This window comes from Scyliorhinus torazame, chromosome 4 (assembly GCF_047496885.1).
Source record: "Scyliorhinus torazame isolate Kashiwa2021f chromosome 4, sScyTor2.1, whole genome shotgun sequence".
In the NCBI taxonomy this organism is placed as follows: domain Eukaryota; kingdom Metazoa; phylum Chordata; class Chondrichthyes; order Carcharhiniformes; family Scyliorhinidae; genus Scyliorhinus; species Scyliorhinus torazame.
The window spans coordinates 170,149,783-170,163,603 of NC_092710.1; positions in this window are offsets into that span (position 1 = coordinate 170,149,783).

The following is a 13,821-nucleotide window of genomic DNA, read 5'->3' on the forward strand; positions in this document are numbered from 1 at the left end:
TCTTGGGCCCTGGGTTACTACATGGGATGGTGGGACAGCTGAAGTGAGCTCCACACACCTCAACGTTATCTTGCACTACCAGTATGGAGGCACACCATTGTCTGCACCATGGTGACGAAGCCCGCAGCCATGGCTCTCAGGGACTGAGACATGCTCAGAATTCTCCTGCCATTGATCTGATCTCGAACCTCAGGCTTTGCACTGCGGACACGAGCCATGCAGTGTTGGCTTGGGTGCCATGCATTGCCAGATCTATCTCCTATGACAGGAGGCTTTTGGACTCCTCCATTTGAACTTGCACTCACAATAGAGGGAAAGGGCCCAGACGGGCAGTGGGGTGTTAGACAGCAGAGTCCTCCCCCCCCACCCCCTCCCCCCCTCCCCCCCCCCCCCCTCCCATGAGGAATGGTCCCTGGATGTCCCGGGAAGTGACAGAAGACAGAGCGGTGACCAACATTGAAATTGGCCTACACTGCAGAGGGTGAGGATCCATCTGCCCCCACCCAGATGACCTGTCTTAAGTGAGTTTTACCTCTCACTAACCATGGGCTGGATTCTCCGCCCACCGACACCGAAATCGTGTTCGACGACGGGGCGGAGAATCCGTTTCAGCGCACGGAATCGGAAGCGGCGCCAGTTCTTCAATTCTCCACCCCTCTGAAAATTGGCGGTCTCCTGGAGTACGTCAAGCCACAGCCTGAGGCCCGCCCTACAATGCTCCTTCCCCGACCCACCGAATTCTCGATGGCGTAGGACTCGTGTGGTCCCACCGACTGTGATCCACGCGTGGCTGCTGCGGACTCTGTCCGGGGCTGTCACAGTCGTGGGGGAGGGGGGTGGGGGGCGATCGGCGGGCAGGGGGGGCTTCATTCGGGGCTGGGGCAATGTGTGCGGGCGGTCCAGGGCGCGCAAGCGGCTGATGTGGGGCACTATATTGCCGGTCCAGGTCTGCGGGCTGAGTCCGCATGGAACACGGCACGGCCGCTGGAGGCTGCCACCATGCGCATGCCTGGCCTCTGACCCGGAACTGCTGGGGGCCATATCGGCAGCTCGAGCTGTGAGCTCTACGACGGCTCCCTGCTATACCCCAGCGAAGCGGGGAACCTGTGGCCTTCCTGACGCAAAAGATCACAGTTTTCATGACGGCGTAGGGCCTTTGTCCCAAACCCTCCTCCTCAGATGGGGTTACATGTCCCTCCTACTCCACCTCCAGCACATTGCCCTGCTGCTGTGCCAGGTTGTGGAGGACACAGCAGATCACCACAAAGCAGGCGACCCTCTTGTAGCATACTGCAGGGCACCAGTCGAGCGGTTGAGGTATTGGAACCGCATTGTCAGCAGTCCGATTCACCGCTCAGTGACAGCACCGGAGGCCACATGGGCCTCCTTATATCAGGTCTCTGCATCAGTCTCCATCTTCCGTACTGGCCTCATTAGCCGGTACCCCTTATCCCCCAAGAGCCAACCCGTCATCCTGGGGTGTTCCTCGATGATGTGGCATCCCGGAAATGACGGAGGATCCTGCTGCCCGGGCATCTTGTTGGGCTTGGGTCAGAAAAAAGTTTATGTAATCGGTTGCCCGGGTAATCAGGGCATCCTGATTACCGTGACTTCACGGATGCACTTGTGGGCTGTGAGTTGGGATGTGCCACACATTCCCCACACGAGGCTTGGAATGAAGATTAGAGGCTCGGTGCTGTGGTGACCATGACAGCCACCGGGAGCGAGTATCCTCCTCCTCCATGTGGTGCCAAATCCACAAGGACATGGCACAGGTGCCGCATCATCTCCTTGCTGAGGTGGGGCCTCCTGCGGCACATGCTGTCCGATATCTCCTCACACGACCAACGACACCTCTACACTTTGGGCCGTCCCTGGCTTTCCCCTCTGGATCCCTTCCCGGCCTGATGGGCAGGCGAGTCCTCAGGGTGTGGGGAGGGTTGCTGCATCAAGCCTGTGTCGAAGTTACTGCTGTCAACCTCTCTGGCATCTAAACATCTGCCACCAACACCACGAGGCCAGCTGCTTACCATGCATAATGTGATATCTATAAGGAATTGGAGATGGTGGGAGGCCAACAATCAGTGTGGCTTCCACCCAGGTATCATTAAATCCCCCAATCATTCCCCACCCTTACGCTTCCTGCCTCTTTGCATGGTGCTACCCACCCACAGTGGTGTTGGTGGTCCCCGCCCTGCACAGGCATCTCCAGCCACATCAGAGGCCACTGGGCACTGGAACCCAGACCCCGGACCCAGTCTCTGGCCAGGAACAATATTTAGACCGGGCTCAGGTGCCCCCACCCTGCCCCTTAGCCTCTGGTCACAGGGATATCCCCAGTGCTGAGGCCCAGCTCTAGGGTGTTTGATTGTTAGCTGTTGCTTCTATGATATTGAACCCTCCAGTGTTCAGGCGACGTTTTGCGGCCTGACAGTTTGATTGGGATGCGAGGCGGTAACACTCGCCTGCGACACGACACGGGAATTCACGTGTGAGCGGTGAAGTACTCATGTAACTAATGATGCCGATTCCCTATTCGCAATAACTTTCAGCTATACAGCCAACGGCTGCCACAGTCAGTGGGAGTTAAAGTGACCTTTCGCGAATTAGCACGGCACAGCTCTGCCATGGGGGTGTTTGGTGGGACAGACAGCCAGCAGCTGAAGTTGCCCCTGTTATGGATATACCCAATTCGGTGGGTGCCTGTCAGACCATCAGGTGCTGAGCCCCAAGCCCCCCAATCTAGGGGCGACCTCCCCCTCGCTAAGCCCTTCCCCTTTGGAGGCTCCCCCACCTCCCCGAGTACTGGGGCAGTATCTCCAGAGCCTCCAGACTGATTGCCCGATTTCAAAGATGGCTATTCCCCTCCTCCAATCCCCTCAGCAGCCACCGCACTAGCTTCACATTTTTAAATAGGTGTGCTAAAGGGTGTCCGTGTGACCACTCGCTGGGGAGCCAGTTCGATCACGGGAGGCCATTAGCTAGGGGGCCCGACCCGTTAAAGATATGGAGATTGGCTGCAATTGGTATCAACTGGTTTCTTAGCATGTCCAGGCATTATCCGGAACTCGGCAACGGGAGCAGGCTGGTTGGATCAGGAACCGCTCGACACCTGCTGCGGAAACCCATTTTGGCTTCTCCCGCGATCTATCCGGCCCGCAAGCATCAGGGCACAAGAAGGCCATTAGATTGCGCCTAATGATTCGGGTTTTTCTGATTTTAATAGCAAGGATCTATATGGGTTCCCACGGTGAGGTACCCTCAATAATGACGCTTAGAGATTAAACTGTAAAGAAGGCTTTATTAGACTAATAACTATACTACAGCTAGAGACGAGAGCTGACTGTTACACAGACCATGAGGCAGGCCTTTATGTATGGCTCCCTGATGGACGGAGCCAGAGGCGGAGTCCCCAGGGTTCCAAGCCCGGACTTAAAGGGGACATCACCTTACATGATGATGAGGCAGTAACCGTTCATCACATTCACCCCCTGTTTAAAAAAGGGTCCGGCGGGGGTGAAGTGCCATCATAGGTCCATCCGTCTCGGTGGCCGGATCATCCTCCTCGACCTCCTCAATTCGGGCGGTGGTGCGGCGGGCACGGCGTCCCGGTTGAGGGCACATCCAGAGCACAGCGGTCGGAGCTTTGGTCCGGGTCGGGGCAGAGGAACTAGGCAGGGCCGAGGGTAGCGGAGCCGGCGCCGGCGGGGTGTGTAAAGGGGGGGCACAAGGGGCACGGTAGGAGCTCACCAATGGGTGGTAGGGCCGGAAGGGGGTGTGTTGTAGGGGGCGACGGGTCCTGCAGGGGCACGGCGCGGGAAGGGGCGTCTGTGGTGGAGGATCCAGCGGGTGCCAGATCCCGGAGGGAAACCGTATCTTGCCTGCCATCGGAGTACTCCACGTAGGCGTAACTGTGGTTGGCATGGAGCAGTCGGACCTTTTCAACTAGGGGGTCCGTTTTATGGCTCCTCGCATGCCTCCGGAGAAGAACAGGTCCCGGAGCCATCAGCCAAGGTGGAAGCGAGACCCAGGAGGTAGACTTCCTGGGGAAGAGAAACAATCGGTCGTGAGGGGTCTCATTCGTGGCCGTGCAGAGGAGTGACCTAATGGAGTGTAGGGCATCGGGTAGGACCTCCTGCCAGCGGGTGGTTGGGAGATTTCTCGACCGCAGGGCCAGAAGGACAGCCTTCCACACGGTCGCGTTCTCCCTCTCCACCTGCCCGTTTCCCCGGGGGTTATAACTGGTCGTTCTGCTCGAGGCGATGGCTTTGCTGAGCAGATACTCACGCAGTTCATCGTTCATGAACGATATACCCCGGTCGCTGTGGATATAAGCAGGGCAACCGAACAGGGTGAAGATGCTGTGCAGTGCCTTAATCACCGTGGCTGAGGTCATGTCGGTGCAGGGAATGGCGAATGGGAAACGGGAGAACTCATCGCTCACGGTGAGGAAATAGGCATAACGGTTGGTGGATGGGAGGGGCCCCTTGAAGTCCACGCTCAGTCGCTCAAAGGGGCCCGAGGCCTTCACGAGCCGAACCTTGTCTGGCCGATAGAAGTGCGGTTTGCACTCCGCACAGACTTGGCAGGTCCTGACCATGGCCTTGACCTCCTTGGTTGAGTAAGGTAGGTTGCGGGACTTGATGACATGGACGAGCCGGGTAACCCCCGGGTGGCAGAGGTCATTGTGGATGGCTTGCAGAGGGTCCTCCTACGCGTTGGCACGTGTGCCGCGGGACAGGGCATCTGGGGGCTCGTTGAGCTCCCCTGGACGATACTTGATATCGTACGAGTAGGTGGAGAGTTCGATCCTCCACCTCAAAATTTTATCGTTTTTTATTTTGCCCCATTGCGTGTTATCGAACATATAGGCGACCGACCGTTGGTCGGTGACGAGGGTAAACCTCCTACTGGCGAGGTAGTGTCTCCAGCACCGCACAGCCTCCACAATGGCTTGTGCCTCCTTTTCGACTGCAGAGTGTCGAACCTCGGAGGCGGTGAGGGTTCGGGAGAAGAACGCTCCTGGTCTGCCTCCTTGATTGAGGGTAGCAGCCAGGGCGATGTCTGATGCATCGCTCTCTACCTGGAAAGGGATGGTTTCGTCCACCGCGTGCATGGCGGCCTTGGTGATGTCAGCCTTGATGCGGTTGAAGGCCAATTGAGCCTCAGCCGAGAGGGGAAAAGTGGCGGTCTTTAGGAGTGGGCGGGCTTTGTCCGCATACTTGGGGACCCACTGGGCGTAATAGGAGAAAAGCCCCAAGCACCGTTTGAGGGCCTTGAGGCTGCGGGGGAGAGGGAGTTCCTTAAGGGGGCGCATGCGGTCGGGGTCGGGACCTAGGACCCCGTCTTCCACGACATAGCCGAGGATGGCCAGCCGGGTGGTGTGGAAAACGCATTTGCCCTCGTTATAGGTCAGGTTAAGTGCTCGGGCGGTCTGGAGGAACTTTTTGAGGTTAGCGTCATGGTCCTGCTGATCATGGCCGCAGATGGTGACATTGTCCAAGTACGGGTATGTAGCCCACAAACCGTACTGGTCCACCATTTGGTCCATCACCCTTTGAAAGACGGAGACCCCATTTGTGACACCAAAGGGGACCCTGAGGAAGTGGAAGAGCCGGCCGGCTGCTTTAAAGGCAGTATAGGGGCGGTCTTTTGGTCGGATGGGGAGCTGGTGGTAGGCAGATTTGAGGTCGACCGTGGAAAAGACTCGGTATTGGGCGATCCGATTTACCATTTCCGCGATGCGAGGAAGGGGGTACGCATCAAGCTGCGTGAATCGGTTTATGGTCTGGCTATAATCCACGACCATCCGTTTCTTCTCCCCGGACCGGACTACCACCACTTGCGCTCTCCAAGGGCTGTTACTAGCCTCGATGACACCCTCTCCCAGTAAACGCTGGACCTCTGACTTGATAAAAGCCATATCTTGGGCACTGTAGCGCCGGCTCCTGGTGGCGACGGGCTTACAGTCAGGAGTGAGGTTAGCGAATAGCGAGGGGGGTGCGACTTTCAGTGTCTCAAGGCAGCACACCGTGAGGGGGGGCAAGGGTCCGCCGAACTTCAGTGTCAGGCTTCGGTGGCTGCACTGGAAATCCAGTCCGAGCAGCAGGGGGGCACAGAGGTGAGGGAGGATATAAAATTTGAAACGGGTGTATTTGGCACCCTGGATCGAGAGATCCGCAATACAGTACCCCGTGACTTGTACCGAGTGGGACCCAGATGCGAGGGCTATGGTTTGGGATGCGGGATGGATGCATAGGGAGCAGCGCCTCACCGTTTCAGGGTGGATAAAGCTCTCCGTGCTCCCGGAGTCGAAGAGGCATGCAGTGTCGTGCCCGTTGACCTGGACCTGCATCATGGAGTTCTGCAGGTGTTTTGGCCAAGTTTGATCGAGGGTGATCACACCCAGGCGATGGTAGTCGGAGTCGTCAGCCGAGTCGGACTCGTAAAATGGCCGCTGCCGTCGGTTGCACGTGTCGGGTCGAGAAGATGGCCGCCGACCAGATGGCCGCTCCCATGATTTGCACGAGGCTGATGACGCGTCAGAAGAGGGCGTGTTGGGTCAGTGCGCAGCAGCATTGCGAGGCCTGCGGGCCTGAGAGCCTGATTTTTGGGCCGGCTGTTCTTTGTTTTTCTGGCCCCTGGGTCTGGCCAGGCAGACCCCCCCAAAGTGCCCTTTCTTCCCGCAGTCGCTGCAGATCGCGGAGCGGGCTGGGCAGCGTGGGCGTGGGTGCTGGCCCTGCCCGCAGAAGTAGCATGGTGTGCCCCCATGGTGAGCGGGTCGCCGCGTGGCGCAGGCCTGTAATACGGTTGAGTCTGAGGAAGTCCGGGAGGGGCTGGCAGAGTCCGCGGGGTACGTACCCAAGTTATGTCGGGCCACCTCCAGCGAGGAGGCGAGCGTTAGCATCTCCTGGAGGTCTTTTGCCCCGTTTTCGAGCAGCCGCTGCCGGATGTCGGTCGAGCAGATGCCGGACACGAAAGCATCCCTGATGTGCAGGTTCATATGGACTTCCCCTGTCACATCCTGATGGTCACAGTCCCTGGCAAGCGCGGTGAGTTTTTCAACAAACTCGTCGAGCGATTCCCCCGAGCGCTGCCGGCAGGTAGAGAGCAGATGCCGGGCGTGCACCTCATTGACGGGTTTGACAAACCGCTTGCGGAGCAACTCAATCGCTTCCTCATAAGTCGTTGCCTTTTCGAGCGTGGCGGAGATTCTGTGACTCACTCGGGCGTGGAGTAGGCGCAGCTTGCGTGGCCCCAGGATGGGAGTCTCTGCGGAGTCCAGGTAGGCCTCGAAGCACCGCAGCCAGTATTTAAAAATTTCCTTTGCCTCCGGCGTTCATGCTTCCAGATTGAGCTTCTCTGGTTTTAGGCCTGCGTCCATCCTGAATCTAGTTTAGTCTAATAAATTGAGGTACCCTCAATAATGACGCTTAGAGATTAAACTGTAAAGAAGGCTTTATTAGACTAATAACTATACTACAGCTAGAGGCGAGAGCTGACTGTTACACAGACCATGAGGCAGGCCTTTATGTATGGCTCCCAGATGGGCGGAGCCAGAGGCGGAGTCCCCAGGGTTCCAAGCCCGGTCTTAAAGGGAGCATCACCTTACATGATGATAAGGCAGTAACCGTTCATCACACACGGCAACAGCTTTTATGAGGAGAAAGTGAGAGGAACCATGGGGGAGTTGTTCAATGTGAGAACATGTAGAGCCAGGCAGAGGAGGGTCATGGTAGATGGGGTCAGTTAGCCCTTAATTCAAAAAAGAAGCGGAGATTTCCTTTGCTCCTCCTTATGAGGGATGGAGGTGCAAAAGGACTAGATATTCATGGCAAAAAGGAAATGGTGAACACCAAAGGTGGAACCTTACCAAAATTTGGCGAAGTGTCAGGCTCAGACAGAAAACTGGTGTTTAACTCTCCAGTTGCCCAGACCAGTTTTCGCACAAAGTCTTGACCCTGTTGGAGAGACAGAAATGAGTGGGCGTGGTTTACATTATCACTCTGGTGGGGCGGGGCTTCACAGAGCTGGCAGCCAGGTTGAAACAGATTGGGACACCACCTTTAAATGCCATCCCAAACAGCGCCGCTGTCTAACGGACCTCAGCCCCCATCACGGAGGTATCAGGGGATTCTCACCCCCCCCCCCTACAATCCTTGCTGGCATTCCACACTCTCCGCTGCACCCCCCCCCCCCCAACATCATTGAGCCACCACCCTGACCTGGCACTTCCCCATGCCAGTGTCAACCTGTGCTGGCATGCCCCCGCCCCCAAGTAGTTATACTTTCAATTCTGCGCCGCCGGAGCTATCCCCTCGACTGCCTCACATCTGGCAATACCTTGGTGAAGGGAGGATCATTTGGCGGAGGCGTCACTAATAATATTTAAATCAATGCAAATGCATTAAAATGGGGTTCACGCCCTGAATCTTGTGACATCGCTGGCGAGGGGCAAGGAAAATCGGGAAACCCGATCTGTCTGACGGAAATCATGGGCTAGATTCACCGTTTTTGAGGCTAAGTGCGGAGGATCCGTGGTGTTTTACATCACAAATATCGGTGGCACCCCTTCACCGATCCTGTGACTGGTGAGAGGCTAGTAGCCGCGCCGCATAAAACTCCCACGATATAAACGGCCAGAGAATGGCCGGGTCCATGGCCGCGCATGTGCACGGCGACAACCTGCAGCCATCGGGCCTTAAAACATGGCGGCAGCCGTGCACGAACCCGACCTGCCAGATAGTGTCCCCTTGGCCACCCCCCACCAGTCCCCCCAGCCCTCGCGGAAGCCGCCGGTCAGCAGCATGACTCCCGCCCGACTGTGGCGCACTGGACACAATCTGCAGCCGCCACGCCGGGTTCCCGCACGGCTGAGATCACACGTCAACCGCGCAGTCGGGAACCCGGCCGACCAGGGGCAGAGCATTGGTGGAGGGCCTTCAGGTGATGCGCTAAGGTCATCACAACAGCGTGCGCCGGGCTCCTCGATGGCGCCATTTCAGAGTGGGTGGAGCATACAAAATCTGCGCCACCCCCAAATTCAGCATCAAAAGGGATTCTCTGCCCGATTGCTGATTACGAAATCCCGGTGAATCCCGCCTCATGTTTCTCGCAGGATTTTCCATGCCGATTCTGCCCATGCGAGTGCGGGCTCAAGATCGCGTCCCAGGAAACTGTTAGCAGAGGATCTCAGAATAGTTATGGATATGGGTGGGAAGAGCTTGGACAAGGGACGTGTAACTGATACTGGAGAAAACAGTCGAATTCCAAAAGACAGCAAAGAGGCGGAGTAAAGTTCAGCTCCATCACATGGCTGCAAAGAATAACAAGTGAATTTGTAAATTAGCAAGGGGGGAGTGACAGGCAACTGAATTTAGGTTCAGATTCTGCTTACTTCAAATGAAAATGAATCAAGTAAGAATTGTCTCGTTACTATGTGCCTCTTTTTGTGATTTTGCATCACATAAGCGATGAAAATAATTCCTTCTGCCAGGGTATTTAATATTCACACAAAAAGTGATAAAATATTTACCAGCCCCTTCTTTGGCAATGCAATGAATTTCTTCATTGTAAAATTTAATGGATTATATTTTGATATTAAAACCATATTCAGTAAAATTATCATTCAGCTGACAGTGAGTTTAAAATCATAATTGCCAATCACTAATCTGAATAAGGATCGAAATTATGAGAGTAAAGGATGACATTCTCAATAAAGTGGCAGTTGAATATATTTTGAAAATATTCTGCCTATTTTGTGAAAAATATTGTGATTTTTATTTCTGCTTTCAGCTCTTTAATGAAGTGCTAAAGTTAACTTAAAGTTAACCAAACAACGCCAAATGGATGTACAAGGATTGGTGCTTTGCTTTGTTCCTGCTCAAGATACAGGCATCCATTCCAAGAGGGAACCCTAAGATTGATGTATTTCTAGGCTTGAGTGTCATTCATGAGCTATTCAATTCCAATGGGAATTTCTCAAACTGGCATTAATCCCGACCCAGTGTGGACGTGCAAGATTCCTCTCAGATCTATGTGCTGACACTGCTATCGATTGTAACAACTGTGTTGTTTCTTTCAGGCAGAAAAGGAACAAAGTAATACATCTCCAAGAGCTGATAATTGGAAATTAAGTAAAACTTGCATTTGTGTTGGACATTTCTCAACAGTAAGATTTCCAGAAGCACTGTCCAGGCAATGAACTGCAGTTACAGTTCTAATGGAGAAAATGCGGCAGCCAAGTTGTGCAGGTCCCACAAACAACAATGTGATAACAACAGATAATCTAGGGCAGGTTCACCGGCGGTGGGATTGTCCACTTTGCCAGCAGCGCACTCATGCCCGCAGATTTTGTGACGGCATGGGGGTGACCACAATGGCCAGCTGCCAGGGCAGAGGATCCCGCTGCCAGCGGGGGTGCGTGTGTCAGAAAACGGGTCTGTCGGGACAGAGAATCCTGCCCCTGGTCTTTTTTATGAAGTTGATTGAGGGATAAATATTTGCCAGGACATCAGGGATAACTCGCCTCCTTTTCAAACAGGGCCTTGATTTAACAAGTGTTTGATAGGCAGCATCCCCCAATAGAGTAGCAGTCCTGCAGTACTGCACTGGAGTGTCAGACCTGTTTTCTTCGTTCAAGTCCTGGAGTGAGACTTGAACCCAAAACCCATCTGACTCAGAGGCAAGAATAGTCCCAACTGAACCACAACTGACAATAAAAATACTCAGTAGTGTTTTTCAAATTGTTTAATACAATGTAGATGGTGTTCTGAAATTGGGTCCTGGGACTGACCAGTGGTCTGGATTACGACTCTACTTCCTCCAGGAACTCTGTAGAGTTGTCCTTTTCTGGACTTCCAATTTCTTGCAAGCAATGTATTTTGTGGAAACTTGTTGGTCTGCGACTTTGATTAAAATTGCTGGATTTTGACAAAGGTTTGAAATGCCCTGTTTTGCACACGAGAAATGTTCCACGCCCCCTGCTGGGCAGTCTTGGCACCTATGCTGGGTTTTCACTCCACAACGCAAGCATCTCAAAATGGCTGTCGGCATGGAGTTTCCCTCCCTTTTTTGTTTGTTTCACTGGCTTTCATATGGGTGGAGTTACTGCCTGTGGGCCTACCCAATCTGCAGAATCATGTGAAGTTTGAGTGTCGCCGCTCAGAGTTGGGGCCGTTTGTGCACTGACCTCCCTGCTCGGTTAAGGGGTTGTGATATTAAAAAAGGTATCAAAGGCTTTAATAATGAATCAAAATCTGTGGTGGACTCCTGCCCACCCTGCCTTAAGAGAACACCACCTGCTACTGCAGCACAGTAGCATAATGGGTAGCACTGTGGCTTCACAGAGCGAGGGTCCCAGGTCCCCAGGTTCGATTCCCTGCCGGGTCACTGTCTGTGTGGGTTTTGTCTGGGTGCTCCGGTTTCCTCCAAAGGCGTGCAGGTTAGGTGGGTTGACCATGCTAAATTACCCTTAGTATCCAAAAAGGTTAGATGGGGTTATTGGGTTGCGGGGATAGGGTGCAAGTGAGGGCTTAAGTGGGTCAGTGCAGACCCAATGGGCCAAATGGCCTCCTTCCACATTGTATGTTCTATGTTCTACTGGACCTACTCCATAAAGAAAGGAACTAACTTGAAGCTTTTGTTCTTTTTCATGAACACCTGGTGCTGCTCAATACCAGAAGAAATTTCACTTCCATGACTCCCACTGCTGGCCTTTCTGCAGGCCCTCAAGGCAATCTAAAAGGCAGGACAAGGGCAGCAACTGCTCATTGGTACAGTTACCTCTCTCCAGTGCGGCTCCTTCTACCACTGAAAATTCCTGAGCTGATTCCAAAGGTTTCTTCACTCCGTGGTTCCTTCAGTAACACCAGCGTGTCTATTACATCAATGATTCCATTGCTGCCACCATGTCCTGCCATTGGGTCCTTGTGTCCTGGATTTTAGATTGGGACTTGGTTCTCAGGCAGATTGGAGACATACTCTGGTATCTGCTAAACACTTGTTTTTTAGTAATATGTCTAAACATGTTAGGCACATAGCTATGAGTAGTGAGGCCGTGGAATGCCCTACCTGCTACAGTAGTGAACTCGCCAACATTGAGGGCATTTAAAAGTTTATTGGATAAACATATGGATGATAATGGTATAGTGTAGGTTAGATGGCTTTTGTTTCGGTGCAACATCGTGGGCCGAAGGGCCTGTACTGCGCTGTATTGTTCTATGTTCTATGTTCTATTGGGCAAGATTCCAACCTCTCTCTCCCTCGAGTCTAGCACATGACTGACTTGTGTCTTGTGGTACATCATTATCTACTTCATATATTAGCATATCCCATCTGATGTGAGGACTACATTCAGTTAAAGTATTATATCTGAACTTGTTGTGCACGATTCTCCGCTGCGCCGGTTGGGTGAATCACCTGACGCCAGTTATGCGGCGCCGGCCGCGTCATGTATGCGGCACCGCCTTTACACGCCGCTCCTAGCCCATTATTGGGATAGGGGCCGTTTCGCGCCGTCGTGAACCTCGACGGCGTTCACGCCGGCGCGAACACTCTGCCTCCATTTCGAAGAATCCCGCCCCCTGTTTCTCTAATACAGCTTCTAACAATGTATTTACCAGGCAGCTATAGGCGTTAATTATATTGAGTCTGTCTCACTTGTAAACAGTATGAATATTTTATCACGTGGCACAAAGTGACAGTGTTACCAAGGTTAGGTGTCACATTGTAGAAAGCAATATAAACCTCCCCATACCTTACAGAAAATTGGATCTCAGGAGGAAAGGACAAGAAATCTAGCTGAGGTGTGGCAGTGATACACATGTCACGTCTTGTGTCAATGAGAATAGTCACTTCAAGTTTGTGCCACCCTCAATACTGCAGCTGGTGGAGATAAGTTCAGGTCACAGAAATGTAGGAATGTGATGAATGATTACTATACCCTTAACACCATGTAGGTGATGCCTCTTTAAGACCGGGTTCGGAACCCTGGGGGACTCCGCCTCCGGCTCCGCCCACCAGGGAGCCGTATATAAGGTGACGCTCTGTAGGTGGCACTCAGTAAGCACGCGTCTCGGTCACTGACTAGTTCTCTGCTTATTAAAGCCTTCATTTACCATTCTACACTCTCGCATCATTATTGAGGGTACTACAAGGAAAATAAATAAATATGAAAGCACAGGTTCAGAAAGGGTTCTGCATTCCATGCAGCCAGTATTAAATTCTCCCATTGGTGTTTCTGACTGTTTCCAGTCAACAGTCCATTCTAAAGTTTACCACCCTCAGTGCAGTACAGCTTCTTCCCTCACAAGGCGACCAACAGGTGACACCAATAGATTAGAAGGTACCCCTACAAAAGGCCCCTTTGTCCAGCAGGGGGCATCTCCCAGGCTGCCTCAGATCCCTCCTTTGCAGACTCACTTCTACTGTCGAATTACAACTGAACCATTACTTTCAGAGTGTAAAATGGTGTTTCTGCGCTATCATTTTGGGACCAACTTCGACACTTCCTCTTTTTCTGCATGTGTCCCAGATATTTACCTGGAACCTTACAATGTAAAGATAGAGCTCACCCTGTTATTCTCCAGCCTCCTGGAATAATACTGGATCACATTATTGTTGTGGTTAACATTCCCACCCTCCTCCTTGACCCATCACTGCTGATGTACCCATGCCTCACATAGACCTCTACTCTCTCCATCTGGAGGTTGTGTGCATGGATACCGACAGAGAAAACATCACGTACCACCTTCATAGATTTCATAGAATTTACAGTACAGAAGGAGGCCATTCGGCCCATCGAGTCTGCACCGGCTCTTG